Source organism: Nicotiana tabacum, chromosome 20 (genome assembly GCF_000715075.1).
Source record: "Nicotiana tabacum cultivar K326 chromosome 20, ASM71507v2, whole genome shotgun sequence".
Taxonomy (NCBI): Eukaryota; Viridiplantae; Streptophyta; class Magnoliopsida; order Solanales; family Solanaceae; genus Nicotiana; species Nicotiana tabacum.
This window is the reverse complement of record NC_134099.1, coordinates 132,664,379-132,684,284: the sequence shown is the minus strand read 5'-3', so window position 1 is coordinate 132,684,284 and position 19,906 is coordinate 132,664,379. Positions and strand designations below refer to the sequence as shown.

General features: G+C 38.9%; 1 long non-coding RNA gene across 1 annotated transcript; it reads left to right on the top strand.

Annotated features, from left to right (window-relative positions):
• The first annotated feature begins 3,476 nt into the window (after window positions 1–3,476).
• LOC107766054 (uncharacterized) lies at window positions 3,477–19,380 on the top strand. Its single transcript, XR_001643576.2, has 2 exons — window positions 3,477–16,881; window positions 19,127–19,380. It is a non-coding gene; the product is annotated as an uncharacterized LOC107766054 (long non-coding RNA).
• The last annotated feature ends 526 nt before the right edge of the window (window positions 19,381–19,906 follow it).

Below are 19,906 nucleotides of genomic sequence, written 5' to 3'. Positions count from 1 at the left end.
TGTGCGGTTTGCAACACTTATCACAAGCTGAGACTCTATTGTACTCATCATGTCCTATGCCACACATCAAGATTTTCTTGGCACGATAGTTCTTTTCTACAGCTTTTCTGTCAATGTCGCTGTACTCTTTTCTGCCTTTCGGCACCATTGGTTTTGTTTCTTCAAGTTTCTTCATGGGGACATGTGGACCATCACAAATGATGTCCCACAATTCTGAATCTTCTGCCATCATAAAATCATGCATGCGGGTCTTCCACCAACCATAGTACTGACCATTGAATATAGGAGGTTTGTAGGTTGATTGTCGTTCCTCAAAGTTGGGTGGAGCAGCCATTGATATCCTTTCTAGGTGTTAAACTTTTAGAAAGAACCTGCTTTGATACCAATTGTTAGTTTGTATGAGTCCACTAAACTATAGAGTACATGGTCCTATATGAGATAATGCTGAGAATGCTATAGAAACTGAAAGTAAAGAAGACAAGGGATTTTTACGTGGAAAAATCCCACACAAGGGAATCAAAAAACCAAAACCTACACTTGTAAGCTTTTAAATTCACTAACTTGCAATCTCTCTATTACAAGCCACTTTGCAATAACCCTATTACAAAGATTTCAACTAACTTGTGATGCTCTCACCACAATCCACTTTATAACTCTCCTAGTTACAAAGGGTTTAAACTTATGACTACTCCTAGTCACAACATAAACTCAGAAGTTTACGGATATTTGGTGTTTTCCTAAGACAAAGCTTCTAAGTAAGAAAACTAGGAAATACAATGAAGAGCAAATAACAAGATTACAACTCAATTACGGATGTACATAAACTCATTAAGAAACGGATCCTTGGTGGAGTTGTCTTCTAGTTCTTGACACACCAGTGACTTTATTGCCGGATAAAACACTGTTATGCTTGAGAGAATGTCACTGAATGCACAAAGATGTTGTGCCTTGCACCAGGTTGTTATATTACAAAAGATATCACAATAGATAGTGATGTCAATTCTTGATATATGCTTTTTCCCAATGAGAAGTGACCGATGTACTATCTGCACAGTCACTTCTGTGCAGTTGCATTCCAGCTGGATAGTTGGCTTGTACTTCTATCAGAGAACACTAACAGACCAGGTCCCCATTGTATTCCTCTTCTTTAATAGTTGCGAGATAGTCACTTTCTGTTATTACGTTCCAGCTGTTCAGTTGACTTGTACTTCTGCCAGAGAACCTTAAGGGACCAGGTCCCTGTTGTGTTCCTTTTTATAATGATTGCGGCCAGTCACTGACTTGTACTTCTATCGGAGAACCCTAAGGGACCAGGTCACCAGGTCCTTGTTGTGTTCCTCCCTATGGTCGTTAATTAATTTACTGATTTTCAGACTCGGACCGGGACAGTTGAAATGTGGGTCAGGTTCTCTATCTGGTTCTTAATAACAAGTTTGTTAGATCATCAAAACATAAGAAGTATAAGACAAAGACATTGAAAACCCATCATAGGGTCACCACTCCCTAGTTGATGCCAACATAGGGTCTCCACTCCCTAGTTGATACCAGCATAACCTGATGCCAACATAGGGTCACCACTCCTTAGTTGATGATTTTCCAATATAGGGTCTCCATTCCCTAGTTGATTCCAGCATTACCTGATGATTTTACAACATAGGGTCTTCATTCCCTAGTTGATGCCAACATAACCTGATAATTTTACAACATAGGGTCCCACTCCCTAGTTGATTCTAGCATAACCTGATGATTTTCCAACATAGGGTCTCTACTCCCTAGTTGATACTAGCATAACCTGATGCCAACATAGAGTCACCACTCCTAGTTGATGCCAACATAGGGTATCCACCCCCTAGTTGATGCCAACATAGAGTCTCAACTCCCTAGTTGATGCCAGCATAACCTGATGCCAACATAAGGTCACCACTCCCTAGTTGATGCCAACGTAGGGTCACCACTCCCTAGTTGATGCTAGCATAACCTGATGCCAACATAGGGTCACCACTCCCTAGTTGATACCAACGTAGGGTTACCATTCCCTAGTTGATGTCAGCATAACCTGATGCCAACATAGGGTCATCACTCCCTAGTTGATGCCAACATAGGGTCACCACCCCTTAGTTGATGATTTTTTAACAATAGAGTCTTCAATCCCTATTTAATTTCATTTTAGATATAGGGTCTCCACTCCCTAATCTCTTTTTCCCAAAGATACACAATTTTGACTTTTATTGCTTTCAATAATGAAGTAGTATAGAGTTTTGGTTACAAATAACTCATGAAATTTCCTAGTGAACACTGGGGCAGAAAAATTCCGTTCGTTTGTTGTTTTCATGTCTGAGCAAGTTATACATCGAGAGACAGGTTCTGAGACGACCCAAAAGAAGAAGTCTAAATCCATAATAAAAAAAGAAGAAAAGAGAAAGAAAAGAACTCAAAGTGCAAAAGCGGAGAAAAGATGTGGACTGCTCAAGACATGATTGAAATCACAAGCATTGCATGTCCCGCCTTGATCCGAGAAGCTGAAAAAGAATAAACCAGCACCTGCAGCTAACGAGCATCAAGATTCAGATCAGAGTCTACATGAAGAACCAACCAAGACTCAAGATCAAGCTTTAGAAGACTTATAAATAGGAATTTTGTAACTCGTAGCTGATAGGCTTAGTTAGTCTTTTCATTTTGATTTTGATGTAATAACAGGGCCACGGACCGGAGCCTCGACAGAACCTCACTCGACTCTCGAACTCGGCATTCCATCATTCTCCTTGAACTACACGCAACCTGATTCCCTTACGACCCAGGATATGTAGGTTGTCCAAAACCAGGACTCGGTTGCACCCTTTCTTTTGTTTATTTTCCCTTTTGAATAAAGATTTGCTAAACAATTAGTCACACGGCTCACTTTGTCTTTGCCTGAAAACTCTTCATGCTTCCAAGCAAAGAGGGGCAGCTGTAAGCACCTAATTTTTGACTATATTTGAGTTTTTCATCACTTTTAGTAGGTAAATATATTTTAAGTTTAATCTACATATTTTAGCTCTTATTTCTCCTTTTATATATATTTTATTTAAGAAAATTAAAAACAATAAAAAAAGAACATATTTTATTTAAAAATTGAAAATAATTAAAAAAAGTCACATTTTAATATAAGCTTTATCTTCATTTACAAATAAAAAAAAGGTTTTCCAAAATAATTATATTAGTTTGTTAAATAAATTTTGAGTGATTAGTATTTTATCTTGCTATTCAAGTCTAGGAGTAGTATTTTTATTTTCATTTATTAATCAATAAAAGAAAAAATTAAACAAAATCACAAAAAGGAAAGAAGTTTTAATTTGAATTATTTCTCCTAAAGTCTTGCTTTGTCCAAATATCTAAGTCATGGCCCGAATTGGCCCAAAACTTAACCCAATTCACCTAGCCCAGTACCCAAAACCCAATATCCCCCATAATTTCCTCTTTTTAAAAGGAGGCTTTCCCAAAACCTAGACCTAATTCTAGATCCCCTCCCATAGAAGAGAACCAAAACAAAAGAACGACAGCAGCTTGAAAAAGAGAAAGTAGAGAACGGGAAAGAGAAACGTGAGGCATTAGCCTTTGAGAATTTTTCGTTCCTGCTCGTCTGTTTCCTCTACCTCAATCTAGCAGATCCATCCCCACAAAACTTCATTTTCTTCACCTTAGCTTCTTTGTTTTGACCATAGAAACCAGTAGCTCATACCTATGTGAACCCACTTCCATTACAACCTTAAACGCACCTCTAAATTCTCCCAAATCGCAGCTGAAACTAACTGCAAACACAACATTACACCATCTGAAAATAGGCTAAAAACCAGCCCCAAACTTTGCTAAAAACAACCATGACCAAGCTCCAAAAATCGAGCTCCGTCGCACCATTGAAACCGCCTAAAACATGGAAACAATCCCTTTCTGCACCAAATCAGCAGCTCCAAAGGTGAGTCCGCAGTCGCGTCCGAGCTCTATTCAGTTCCCGACGTTGCCCAGATTCTCTGGTTCGAAGGGGAGGTTCCACTCGTAGGTCCGATTGGTAGTAGCTCGTTTTATTTTTGTGAAAGCTCATTTTGAGGTCCAGTTTCTACTCTCTCTTTGTTCTTTCTTTCAAATTATGTTTTGGCTGGAATAATATTTCACTTTGATTAAGTATGTCATGCTCCATTTTGAACTTTAAATGCCTTTTGATGCCCTTTATTTGTAGTCAGATTCCATGTTTCATGATTTATTTTACATTATATTAGTTCATGTTATGTTGATCTTTTAGTTAGAGTTTATTTTGTCAAGATTCACTATAATAGTAGTTATCTGCCGAGAATTTATCATGAACCGTGCATTGCTAAATTGGATTTAAAAGTGAGGAGTTAGGTTTGGCTGTAATTGTAGAATGCTTGGATTATATATGGGTTTATGTATATGTGGCTATTTTTTAAGGAATCTAGACCAAGATGTATTCTACGGTTGGCCCATTTCTTTATTAATTAGTTAGCCCCAATTCTTCAATAATGAATAAATGTCTATGCATGCTCCAAAAATATTTAGTCAACTTAAACTATTTAGAATATTTTTTCCAAATAATTCCATAAGCTCTTGAGCCTCACAATAATCTCAAAGATTAAGAACATAATTCAAATGCGCTAGTGGCTTTAGGCGTGATTAATACTAAATCATTGTGACTATGAGTACGATTCCCATGACATAGTCATGATACATAATCCCAAGTCAAGTGTGCATTTCACGTGACTCAACCATCACTTTAAATAATAAATAAAATAAATATGTTGTAGATGGTGGGTAGGGATCCCGTGACGCAATTTGCAATGTGTACAAAAACAAACAAGTGCACGACATCGTGGCTTGTTCAACAAATTCCATAATTGTTTAAATAATTAAAAGCGGTTAAAAGTTAAAAATGTACAATAGGTTTTAAATATGTAATAAATCAGATAATTAGGCCAATTATTAATAGTTGAGCGACCGTGCTAAAACCACGGAGTTCGGGAATGCCTAACACCTTCTCCCGAATTAATAGAATTCCTTACCCGGTATTTTGTGTTCGCGGACCAAAAATAGAGTCAATTTTCCTTGATTTGGGATTTAAAATAAACCGGTGACTTGGGACACCATATAATTATCCCAAATGGCGACTCTAAAAATTAAATAAATAATCCTATTTCGATTAATGTCACTTAAATTGGAAAAACTCTCTATCCCCTCGGGAAAAAAGAGGTGTGACAGTATAAATTTATACCGTCAATCAAATATAGTATAATTGTCACGACCTAAAATCCGCTAAGGTTTGTGATGGTGTCGAACACCGCTGTCAAGCAAACCAACCATAAATGCTTAATTTAATTCTTATCTTAATAATTTTGAAAACTGAAATTTTCCTTCAATTCAGATAGTAAAAGATAATCTTTATGAAATTAAATAAAAGAATGTTTAGAAGTAAATACAGAATACCCCATAATTATCCCAGACCCGGTGTCACAAGTGGATGAACAATTTTTAGGAAATAATGTAATACAACAACCGTCCGGAATACAATATTGGACGAAAAGTAAATACAGTAATCTGAAAGAGATTCTGCTGGCTGCGGGTCATCTCAAGAAGTGCAGCTCACCTAAGTCTCCGTATCAACCATGCTGCTATGCCCACTAGGCCACTAGAGAGGCATGTGCCTGTGCAACAAAAATGCACAACAAGTGTAGTATGAGTACGAAAATAACGTGTACCTAGTGAGTATCCCGTCTAATCTCGAAGAAGTAGAGATGAGAGGTCGACTTCGACACTTACTAGTGGTCCAATAATAATATTTGTAAAAATGGGAGGAGATCATGGATTTATAAAGCAATTATAAACTCATAAAGCCGGATAGTAGGTAAACAACTTCTCAAATAATAATGGGTTCCAAAGATTTACTTTTCATCATGTTTTATCAATTTATCTCCAGCCAGAAAAGGCAAATATCAACATTTATAAATCTCAAGCAAACAATACAAGCAGCACATATCATGCCGAGGTCGTACGATCCAACATAAATGTAATATGTGCATTGCCGAGGGTCGAACGGCGCGAACCATATATGCATCTATTACCCCGCTCGTAAATCATACATGCAGCGCGGTCAACATAAATAAACAAACACCCCGCTCACGAATCATACCGGGCACACATAGATACACACATTCAAACAGCCAATTAAGAATTTATCGGGGAACATTTATTCAATAAAAGCCAATTCTCTTTTAATGATTTAAGAAAATGAAGTTTAATCCTTTAAGAAATTCACTTACCAATTCGATAGGATTTAAGCAATTCAACTGTCAATAAGATTACAAATATTTCAAGTATAGCATGCTTTTGGATCCTAGACTACAAGGACTTACACATAATAGTAGCTACGCACGGACTCTCGTCACCTCGTGTGTACGTAGCCCCCATAAATAGAAGCACATAACCAATTAATTCACCTATAGGGTCAATTCCCTCTTACAAGGTTAGAAAGGAGACTCACCTCGCTCCAAAGATCCATCACCAGCATTCCCTGCCCTTCTGAAGACTCAAATTGATGCACAACGCTCCAAAACTAGCCAATAATTATGCAAACTCATTAATATATGTTCAATTACTCATTATAATTCAATTTATAACAATTCCTAAAGCTCTAAAATCACCCAACCTGAAATGAAAATGGGTAGAAATGAGCCAAAACTCAATTTTTAAGGAGAGCTCACTACCTCTCGCACCTGCGGTCTCTTAACCGCTTCTGCGGTCCCACAGGTGCAGACAAAATACCGCTTTTGTGGTCCAGGTCTCCCAGCCCACTCCCGCTTCTGCGTCCTCTCCTCAGGTGAGGTCTCGCTTCTGTGAAAAAATGACCGCATCTGCGGTCCCAGCTCTCCCCCACTAAAATCGCATTTGCGATCCTATGGCCGCTTCTGCAGCTCCGCACCTGCGGCCAAAACCTCGCAGGTGCGGTTACACCAGATACCACCTGCATCATACCTTCTCCAAATTCCATTTTTTTGATCCGTCAACCATCCGAAATACACCCAAGGCCCCCGGGACCCCGGGACCCCAACCAATCATACCAACAAGTCCCAAAATATATTACGGACTTGCTCGATGCCTCAAATTATATCAAACAATGCTAAAATCATGAATCGACCTCCAATCTATTCTTAATGAACTTTGGAATTTCAAACTTCTACATTCGATGCCGAAACATATCAAATCATGTTCGATTGACCTTAAATTTTGCACACAAGTCACATTTGACATTACAGACCTATTCCAACTTCCGGATTCGGAATCCGACCCCGATATCAAAAAGTCCACTTACGATCAAACTTCTCAAAAACCTTCAATTTTCTATATTTAGCCAAATGACTCCAAAACGACCCACGGACCTCCGAATTCACTTTCGATCGGGCTCCTAACACTAGAATCACCATACGGAACTACTTCCAGACTCGGAATCCCAAACGGACATCGATAACACTGAAATGCACTTCAACTCAAACTTATAAAATTCTTCCAAAAATGCTAACTTCTACAATAGGTGCTGAAACATTTCCAGGTCTTCCAAAACACGATCCGGACATACGCCCGAGTCCGAAATCATCATACGAACCTGCTAGAACTTTTGAATCCTAATCCCGAGGTCGTTTACTCCAAAAATCCAATCTTGGTCAGTTCTTCCAACTTAATGCTTCCAAAATGAAAATTCTCTTCCCAAATCAGCTTTGAACTTCCCGGAATTCAATTTCGACCATGCGTACAAGTCATAATACCTAAAGCGAAGCTGCTCATGGCCTCAAACTGCTGAACGATGCGTTAGAGCTCAAAACGACCTGTCGGGTCATTACATTCTTCCCACTTAAATATACGTTCGTTCGCAAACATGCCTCAATGCTGGATTTGTCCGAAATCACGTTTTAACACCTCGAGCACCTACCCGTGCTACCACAACTCAGTTGGGCACCCTAGCTTGATCAATCTAAAGATATCCTTTTTCACTTAAGCAAATAAGCCTTAGAGCCCAATTCTAACATCCGTAATTCTCTGCTATACTTGTTTCCAACATATGCTCAGCGTATCAATCACTACACGCAGCACCAAAACATGATTGCATACCTTTGCTGAATTCACACCTTGCACCACTTTACTCACAGGACCACAATAACATTCTCTGATCGAATTAGTCGAAATTCCACGAATCTGACGCTCCCAATGCATCTCATGACCTATATACATATTGCTCTAACTCTTACAATACCACCATGACGGAAGATGCACGTAGAGATTCATAACCAACTACCGAATCAATAAATCATTGGGGTTATAGTCATGACAAGAATCATTACCTCCTTCTGCACCAAATAATGGTATTTGCTCTTTAATATTCTTCATGTAATCCGATTGCACTGATCTTGGTTTCAATAATCCCATCTCACCCAGTACGAACTGCTCAGGCAATAAGCTACCCAGACATGACCAAAAGTCTCATATAATGCCGCAATGTGCCAATAGGCTACCAACTCGAACGTGATACATAAGGAAGACGAACTCTAGAAGGGACTACTCAACTCACGCAACTGCTATGAACTTTCCTCAGAAAATGAAAAACAAACACTCAAACACAGAATATAGAAACTGTACACAACATCACATTGTTGTGGCGTGCAACCTGATCCAAATAGCATACCCATGACGGCGTGCCACCCGATCCACACATAAAATTCACATAAGGAGATACACACCGAGCTAAATTGCTTGTTACAAAAAAATACCGAATATCAATCACAAGGATGCTAAGTGCTTAATACCATCCCTAGGGAGACATATAGCGCCATAAGCTAACAAACTTAAGCACAACTGAGGTGTGATATATGATCTGAATCTCAAGAGCCATCCTGCTCACATAACATTATCGCTACGCGGAACCTCAACACACAAGAAGTTTATCAATCCATTTCGCAACTCACACAGCACAATATAGCATTACCTGAAATAGTCGACGACGAAATAACATTCAACGTCTGAATACTCCTCCATAAAGAGCGTTATGCTGAAATGAACACATATGGCCCAACATAAAGCCCATATTCATATCTAAATCCATTCACGTCCCTCAAGCCGATTCTGATCGTACCGAACTAGGCCAATAATCTTTCCTGGGTCCATAATAACCCCCTTTTTCCCATAACACACAAGAACAACCATCATAACCGGGGCAATCCCCCACAGTCCACAACCCAATAAGTCGATTGCCCTCCAAGCATAAATTCTCAAATTAATGATATCACCACTATCTTCATACTTGATTTAAATTCTTCAATCAATCAAGTGACTACATGCCACACTTATACAATCTTCATGTGGGGCACGCTCCCACGATCTTCCGTAACAGACAACAAGTCTACGCATCCTTACCACCAGCCGTACTAACACTGAGAAAGCGTTCAAGAATCAATAACCAGGATGCATGGCCCTTTAAACACCGATCTCAGGTGATGCTGAAGACAATGCTAGCTTACTTTAAATATTCAAATCCCTTTCCAGCTCATCCGAGATCGTGACATCCTTGTCAATACCGAACCGCAACCTTGATCCTCACTTCAAAATACATACCACTCTTTGCATCCAACATGCCAATATACGATAGAACACAATTTTCATCATAACTCCGGAACTGCTAATAGATTAACACTTCTTCATATAGAAACTTTTCACTTAACTCACTTCAGGAGAACCATAGCAACACACAAGTGAATTCTCATAACCATAGAATATGCAAATCTCTAAGTAGTGGTCTAAGCCACCATAGCCCTTCCGGGATCCGCCTACACATAACAGGCCATAATAGTAGAATACTTCTGAATAACATCAATTACGGCAGACGACAAGCCTCACATGTACCGTCACAAATCACTTGCATAACTTGATCACGCTGAAGGAACTGGTCACTACCACCAATATGCCAATTCGACTATGGCTAACCAATCTAGCTTCTTCCAATTTATCCTTGATTGCCTTAGAAATAATAATAACTCTATTCAACACATAACATACTCCATCCGCACTCATCCCAAGTGACCTTGAATCACGTGACCATATTGTCTCAAATCCCACGAACCATTTCATACCTCCCTTGTGCGCACATTCGCATCCTCAACTGGTATGCCCATTCTGATAATCCCTCTACAAATCCGAAGTCTTTTCTTATTTTCCTCCCAAATGCTACCATGCAAGTCGAAAATATCATAGAACACTCCAAGCCTCTTATCATAATCTTCTACAAAAGCTCGATTCTTAACCATACTTATAGGCTCGAAATCATTAGGCACCACACTTTAACTTTTAAATTCACTAGGACCGTGGTTGAGAGCCACCCACTCTGACTTGGTCCCAAATATAATCAATTCCATGAATCTTCTAGCACATGAATACCCTCTCGACGGAGCACCCGACCGAATAACTTTCATTGAAAACCGCATCTATACAAGGCATAAATCCTTAATCCTTCCCCAAGTCTGAACATGAGTCAATAAGGCCAACTATAGTACACCTTAATAATTCCTTTACTCAAATTACCTCTTATGTTCTTTTCCCTTAGCTGAGATAACCCATCAATATCCCAATTACTAGAAATCTCATGAATAGATGACTATGCAACCCAACCATAGGCGGTAGGACTCTACCACTTAGCTTGGGGCCACTATTACACAACTCTGAAACCCACCAAGATTCTTTACCTATTATTGACATGACTTTGCGCAATCAAAGCCAGATTCCTTGAAATCCTTCCGTTAGCATTTCATGAACACTCTGAATCTCTATCGACATTCACATACTCAACCTCTTACCGAATGGCCAGTAAAATCCTTTGCAGAAGCTTCGCCAACCATGCGATCGCTAATCTACTCACAGGGGATAACCCACTTGTGGAAATCACTTATCGATATCTTCCAATGTCGCTGCATGAGGTACAGTCACTATGACATCTATAACCCCTTATGAGCACGTGCTCCTTCACCAGCTGCACAAGTCCATTCACTCCTCGTGGATATCAACCAAATGTGCTACAATATCTTCCAATTCAAAGTTATGTTGTATCCTTCTTCATATCAAGCAGCTCCTTTCCGTCATATCAAGTCTCCTACCGTATGCTGGCCAATATTTCAAATTAAGCTCGTAGGCCCATTCACCGTCCACTAAAATTCCTCAAATCACTCCAAACTTTCTTAAGGTACGTAGTCATCCTACCACAAAACCCATATGCAACTCTGCCACTCTCTCAATTTGGCCAAACTCACTCCTTTAAACAACTATTCGACCTTCGCTTCTTACACCTAGTCTTCTAGAAATTTAACCGCCGCCTAACACTTCCCACAAGTCCTCCCTTATCCTTTGATGCCTGATTGATGCCTTGATCCAATCTCTATCTCTGTAACATTGGAACTAATAGATCGTTACTAACTCTAAATCTTTTCGAAGATCATCTTTCTCAAGCCGTCAACATTAGAAACATTGATTCCATCCTGAACAACTGCACCCCGCGATCTCTGACAACCGCTCCTCAAATACTATTTCACAATATCCTGCCCTAAATGTGAATTGCAGAAGACCATAACATCGGCGAACTTAACTCATTCAATTGAGGACGACGACCCCACATCGCAAATGAAAATTCCACCACGCTCGAAGATACCAAGTCTCGTTACTTCCTCCACACAAATCTGGACATTCATAGGCCAATTGCTTTTCCTCTACCAGAAATAAGATACTAAATATCGGAACCATGCACTGAGTAAATCTCCTTTCAAGTCATTCACTACCCTAACACATGGGCATGCATCCTACCATCACGTCACTACTGTGCGATAAACATTCAAGAGCATCCAAGCAACCTATGCATAGCCTCAAAGCTCTCAGAAGTACAACTACTAATCTAAAAGGACAAGATAATCTTTTGCAAGGCGACGGTAATAGCCTAATCAACTATGCAGGGAGAAACATCTCGCACCACATCTATAGTTCCATTAAAATCCTTCAATTCTCAATTTATAATAAGCATTTCACATCACATGAGATTTAATAGGAAGGAAATAAAGGTATAATCCTCAAAGGAATCAAACCACACGATGAGGAATCAAGAAGGGAAGTACTCCTAACAGCCCCGTAGCCACTCGAAGATAAGTACAGACGTCTCTATACCGATCCGCAAGACTTTACTAGACTCGCTCATGACTCGTGAGACCTAAGGGAACCTAGGGCTTTGATACCATGTTGTCACGATCCAAAATCCGCTAAGGGTCGTGATGGCACCGGACACCGCTGTCAGGCAAGCCAACCATAAATGCTTAATTTAATTCTTATCTTAATAATTTTGAAAACTGAAATTTTCCTTCAATTCAGATAGTAAAAGATAATCTTTACGAAATTAAATAAAAGAACGTTTAGAAGTAAATACAAAATACCTCATAATCATCCCAGAATTCGGTGTCACAAGTGCATGAGCAATTTCTAGGAAATAATGTAATACAACAACTATCCGGAATACAATATTGGACGGAAAGTAAATACAGTAATCTGAAAGAGACTCTGCTGGCTGCGGGTCGTCTCGAAAAGTGCAGCTCACCTAAGTCTCTGTATCAACCATGCTGCTACACCCACTAGGCCACTAGAGATGCATGTGGCAGTGCAACAAAAATGCACAGCAAGTGTAGTATGAGTACGAAAACAACGTGTACTCAGTGAATATTCTGTCTAATCTCGAAGAAGTAGAGATGAGAGGTCGACTTCGACACTTACTAGTGGTCCAATAATAGTATTTGTAAAAATGGGAGGAGATCATGGATTTACAAAGCAATTATAAACTTATAAAGCCGGATAGCAGGTAAACAACTTCTCAAATAATAATGGGTACCAAAGATTTACTTTTCATCATCTTTATCAATTTATCTCTGGCCAGGAAAGGTAAATATCAACATTTATAAATCCCAGGAAAACATATAAGCATGCGCATATCATGCCAAGGTCGTAAGGCCCGATCCAACATAAATGTAAAATGTGCACTTCCGAGGGTCGAACGGTGCGAACCATAGATACATCTATTACCCTGCTCGTGAATCATACATGCGATGCGGTCAACATAAATAAACAAACACCCCGCTTGCGAATCATACATGCGACACGGGCACACATAGATACACGCATTCAAACCTCCAATTAAGAATTTATCGGGGAACGTTTATTCAATAAAAGCTAGTTCTCTTTTAATGATTTAAGAAAATGAAGTTTAATTCTTTTATAAATTCACTTACCAATTCGATAGGATTTAAGCAACTCAACAGTCAATAAAATTACAAATATTCCAAGTATAGCATACTTCTGGGTCCTAGACTACCCGGACTTACAAATAATAGTAGCTACGCACGGACTCTCGTCACCTCGTGCGTACATAGCCCCCACAAATAGAAGCACATAAAAAATTATTTCACCTATGGGACAATTCCCTCTTACAAGGTTATAAAGGAGACTCACCTCGCTCCGAAGATCCATCACCGGCATTCCACGCCCTTCTGAAAACTCAAAGTGACGCACAACACTCCAAAACTAGCCAATCATTATGTAAACCCATTAATATATGTTCAATTGCTCATTAGAATCCAATTTATAATAATTTCTAACCCCGATCAAAAAGATGACAAAAACGCCCACGTGCCTGGATTCCAAAATTTTTTGAAGATTAAGTTTACCCATAGCCTCACGAACTCAATTATATAATTCACTCTCAATTTCATACCCAAAATCGTAGTCAAAATCCAAGAATATCAATTTTCTAGGTTTTCCCTCAAACCCCAAGTTTCTATCAATTTTCATGCTCAAATCCGTAACAAAACCATGTATTTAACGTCTAATGAGTGGGAACAACTTACCTTGACGTAGATGAAGAAAATCTCTCTTCCAAAAGCTCCAAAATCCCCCAACCCGAAATGAAAATGGGTGGAAATGATCCAAAACTCGATTTTTAAAGAGAGCTCACTGCCTCCAGCCTCTTCGCACCTGCGGTCCCGCAGGTGTGGACTAAACGCCGCTTCTACGGTCCAGGGCTCCCAGCCCATTCCCGTTTTTGCATCCTTACCTCCGCAGGTGCAGTCTCGCTTTTGCGGCAAAATGACCACATCTGCGGTCCCAACTCTCCCCCACCAAAATTGCATCTGTGACCCTATGGCCGCTCCGGCGGATCCGCATTTGCGGCCAAAGCTTCGTAGGTGCGGTTACACCAGATACCAACTGCATCAAACCTTCTCCAAATTCCATTTTTTGATCCGTTAACCATCTGGAATCCACCAAAGGTCCCGGGACCCCAACCAATCATACCAACCAGTCCCAAAATACATTACGTACTTGCTCGAGGCCTCAAATCATATTAAACAATGCTAAAATCATGAATCGACCTCCAATCTAAGCTTAATGAACTTTAGAATTTCAAACTTCTACATTCAATGCTGAAACATATCAAATCATGTCCGATTGACCTCAAATTATTCACACAAGTCACATTTTGCCATTACGGACCTATTCCAACTTCCGGATTCAGAATCTGACCCTGATATCAAAAAGTCCACTTCCGGTCAAACTTCTCAAAAACTTTCAAATTTCTAGCTTTAGCCAAATGACTCTAAAATGACCCACAGACCTCTGAATTCACTTCCGATCACGCTCCCAATACAAGAATCACCATACAGAGCTACTCCTTGACTCGGAATCCTAAAAGTTCATTGATAACACTGAAATGCACTTCAACTCAAACTTATGAAATTTTTCTTAAAATGCTAACTTCTACAATAGGTGATGAAACATTCCCGGGTCTTCCAAAACCCGATCCAGACATATGCCCAAGTCTGAAATCATCACACGAACCTACTGAAACTTTCGAATCCTGATCCCGAGGTCTTTTACTCCAAAAATCCAATCTTAGTCAGTTCATCCAACTTAAGGCTTCCGAAATGAAAATTCTCTTCCCAAATCAGCTCCGAATTTCCCGGAATTCGATTCCGATAATGCGTACAAGTCATAATACCTGAAGCGAAGCTACTCATAGCCTCAAACTGTTGAACGACGTGTTAGAGCTCAAAACGGTCGGTCGAGTCATTACAATAATTTAGTACCACAATTTATTCCACCTTATCCCGCGTACCAAAAGACAGGTATCGGGTTCATATGAACGAGTACTTTCCATAAAAGAGTTTTGTGGTGCATAAAGCATCCCCCATTCACACAGGATTAGATTAATGACCCCCACCCAAGATGTGTGATACAGACAACATACTCTAATGCAAGTATTAGTGGCCGCTTCCAAGGTTCGAACCCGTGACTTATACGTCACACGGAAGCAACTTTATTGTTGCTCCAAGGTTCTCCTTCATGAACTGTATACATGTAATTTTTGACCCTCCACGTCTTCAAGCTATATTAGTAGTTTCACCTATTTTATATATTTATTTATCTGAGTTATTTAAATTTTTCTAGGATTCTAATATATTATCTTTATTTTTATTTTATTCGGTTTGTTTTAGAATTTTTAAAATCAAAAACACAAAAATATTTTCATTTCTATTGAGGTCATTAGTCCTTTTATAATGATATTATTTTAATTCTAGAAGGATTCTAAGTTACTTATCTTCACTTTTATTTTAATATAATTTCGTAAAAATACAAAAAAAAAGTTTCATATTTTAATATAGTTTAGTTTAATTAATTAAAGTTAATTTTTGCATTGTGTAGTATTTTTATCTCATATAAAAGGAATTTAGCTAAGGTTTTAGACAATAATTTTTAAAGTCTTGGAACCCAATTTTAGAACCCAAATTTGAATCTTCCACCTGAGCGCAATCTCTTGACCCATCAGCCCTTTTGGAGGAATTAATCCAAGCCATTCACCCAATCCCCATATAATGGATAAGATCATTTTTTACAGCCATATAAAAATATCATCTAAACCCTAATAATCCTAAAAGAAGTCAGTCGTCCCCCCCCCTTGAGAGTTCAAGTTTTCTCTCAAACTTTGAGAGCAACAACAGCCCATCTCCGCCCATCTCGCCGGAAACCCGAACGCCCAACCACCCTAACCTATATCTCCTTTAGCCGCCAACCTAACCCCCCATCTTCACCTTAGAGCAGCCATCACACACACCCAAGAACAGAGAAAGACCTAACTCCCAAAAAATGGCCGCACCCTCCCATCTCCATCTCCCAGACAAAAACCAGCCGCACACCACCCCAATTCCTCCACCCTATGACCAGCGGCCGCCTCCGTCATTCTTAAAAATTCCATCACCACCCAACTCTAAGAGAAAACAGAGCACACCTAATTTCAGAAGCCTCTGCCGCCGTTACTCCACTCCCGCCTGCTCACCTTTTTCCTTTTTGGTGAAATTTCATTAAATCCCCCTTCTTCTATGGAGTTAGATTTGGCGATTGGCAAGTGAAGTGAAGCATGAGCTATTGAGGCATTGAGCAGTTTTCTCTTTGTTAAGTTAGTAAAAGGTAATTGATGTTTGATCGCTGATTTGATACCAAAGCTAAAAAAACAGAAAAAAGAAGGGAGGATAACGAAAGGGAAGGGACAGAGATTAGACAAGAAAAATGGAGATCTGGAGGAGCTGACTATTAGACATAAGGAATTTTTTCTTTAAATTTGAAGCTGGCTTGGTTCGATTGATGTCGAGGTGCCGTTCGAGGTTATTTTCATGGTCCGCAGATCAATCTTTTAATGTTGTTGCATTTTTCAGTCAGATTTAGTTCGTCGAAGATTTTCATTACCGAGTTCTCGTTAATTCTAAGGAATTTATTATTGAGGTCCGTCTCTTTCCATATCTGTTCATTTTTTATTAATTAATAGATTTACTTTCTATTTCAATAAGTTTGAATATGCATTGATCTGTTTAATCTTGGTTGGTTTTCTTGTCACTTTTTTAATTATTTTTTTGAATTATTTTTTATAAATATGTCCTATAAATTTTTTTAAAAAAATGAAGACAAATAATTAAGTTGAATGAAGGTGGTGACATATTGAATTAATTGGATCGTGAGGTTCGGGATGTTAAAAAACAAAATATGGGTTTGCATTTCCCAAAACAAATTAGTAGTAGTTGAGAACTAAATTTGTAACGATTTGAGCTTTAGAGGTTTTTTTTTTGTTTTGATTTATTAGTTTAATCGCTAGGGGCATGTTTAGGCCGTTAATGTTTGGGTGGGCAAATTTTAGGATTTTGTTTGTTAAATTTTGAGGTGAGAGTTCGTTCTCTTTAGTTATATTCAGGGGAATGCCCCGTGGATTCTGTATATATTTTTGTTCAGGGATATGCCCCGAAGTGAGTGTAAATGGGGGTCGTGGCATCATTGTTAGAGGCACAAGATAGGATAGAGAGACTTAGTCTTTTTGTTTTGTTTTCTTTTATTAGGTGGGGAAGACCTCGATCCTTTTGTGTTTACTGCCGCTTTCGTGTGTTTTTACCTCAATTTGAATATTTTAAAAGCCAATTTGATCGGGTACGCAACCTGACTTTCATGGGACTCGGGGAATGCCTAACACCTTCTCCCAGAGTCAAATGAACCCCCTTACCTTGAATCTCTCGTGAAAACTTGTTTAAGAGTCAAACGTGTTTTGAAGGGAAATTGTTATTTTAAAATAAAATGGTGACCAGGCACACTGAAACCAAATATTTGGTGGCCACTCTGAAAATCCTTATAAAACACAATCTTTTGTCACTTTTTCTAAATGAAAACACTTTTTGATCTTTACAAATCTTTTTATTATTTTAAAAGGGTTAGTAGAGGTGTAAAAAAAAAAGGTGTGACAGCTCTGGCGACTCTGCTGGGGAGTTGCAGGTTCGAGCTGATACTTGATCTTGTTGGCTTTTAGGATATTCAATTGAGGTATTTGTTTTCTTTATTCGCTTTGTTTGTCTTATTTTCTGTTTTGTTGGTTATTTGTTTATCGCTTTTCCTTATGTGGTTACCGTTTTATAACTGTCAACATATGCATAATCATGGGTCTTCTTTCTGCAACAAGTCTTGTAGTACGCATCGGGTACACAAACTCTTTGTTGAATCACCCTTATTTTAGGAGGGGGGCCGTCGAACGTATGGAGTGGGTGGAAAGCTTAAGCAACCACCATCGACCATACGCTCCCCCGAATTGCCTTGTTAGTGAACCCCAAACGTAGGTCAACCTTTAGGTCATTTTTTTTGCATCATATCATTATGACCTAGTAGGGCCCGGTCTAAGGTGTTGTGTCCTTTGTAGAAAACATGTCCAAATTGTGTCAAATGGGCCCGCTGGCCCAAAGTGACATTCAATCATCTTATCTGCTAAATGTTACATCTTTGAGGGTAGAAATGTCATTTGATGGACAGATGTTTGGGAAAGAAGGGAGAAAAATAAAGCAAGAGGGCCCACTTTTATTTTCTCTTTCACAATTGTTTTCAAAAAAAATGAAAGAAAAATTCCAAAAAGATTTTACACCTTCATACCATTTTTACAAAAAATCAAAAAGAAGCAACTCATTTTTTCAAGTTTAATTGACCCTTTTGTAAGTCTTTTCAATTTTGGCCAATCTTCCCGAACTACACATACCTAATTCTCATTCTTGGCTTCGGGGGTGGTAGCCAAATCTTGCATGTCTAGCCACTTTTGGCCACATCGGCCTTTTTATAAAATAGGGCTATTTTGCCAAGTGACTTGTTGAACTGTGTTTGGGGAGTCTAGAATCCACAATTAGCTGTCTCCTTACTTTAAGGCCCGTCCTTGTTGAATTTGCATACCTAGCCGCTTTTGACCCATCGGTCGTTCTTGCAAAATGGGATCATTTTCGCAAAAGTGGTTTAGTGATTCATGTCTTAGAGTCCTAAGTCCACAACAAAGTGTCCTCTTTGTTTAAGGTGCATTTTGTTGAGTTTGTACTTCTAGCCACATTTTGGCCACGTAGGTCATTTTGCAAAAATAGCCTTAATCGTGCCTTGCATGTGTCCAATACAAGGTGTCGTGGCATCATATAGTGTCTTGAGTCACTAATCATTTGGTCTTGTTTTTCTCATTCAGGCATGGATCCATGTACCAGAGCTCGAGCATGACAGATACTCCAGGACCATTGCATTTGAGAGCTTGTTTGAAGAGACTTTTTATATTTTGAGTCTGTTTTCATGTTTTCTTTTACTTTCTTGTCTTGTCTAGTATTTTTGAGTCTTTTAGGTGGTGTAAGAGTTTTCCGAGTCTTTTGTCATCGTACTTCCCATTTGTATTTGAAAACAAAAAAAAGTTTTAAATGAAAAATCCAAAAAGATTTTTGTTTTTTAGTTTATTTGTCTATTACTTTTCTAGAACTACGCTTGGTTTGATTCATGTGTCACATGATACGTAGGAAACCTACATAGGGTTCGATCGAATCATTTTTAAAATTAAAAAGGAAAAAAAGGATGATGAAGTTGTGGGATATGAAAAATGAGAGGAAACTGCTGGATGAAAGAAAATAGTGATTAATAGAAAGAAAAGAGAGGAAAATGAGCAAGACAAGAAGTACTAGAAAAGAAAAAAAGAGAAGATTGAAATGAACAACATTGGGATGATGCGAAATAACCTTCTGACCCTCCATGTCATTCTAGAACAATTAATTGTTGCTAGTGGTATTGAACGCAATGTGATATTTCTATATGATAAATGACCTAACGCGAACATGTTGGATTTGTTTTCCTCCTTTTTGGTACTTTCATTGTTATCATAACGGAGGGTGGTTAGTTTGTGGCACTTTGGCAATTCATCCATACAACACAAGGTCAAAGAGCAAGGTAGCCATGGCTAGAAAAGACTTGGACACAAAAGTTA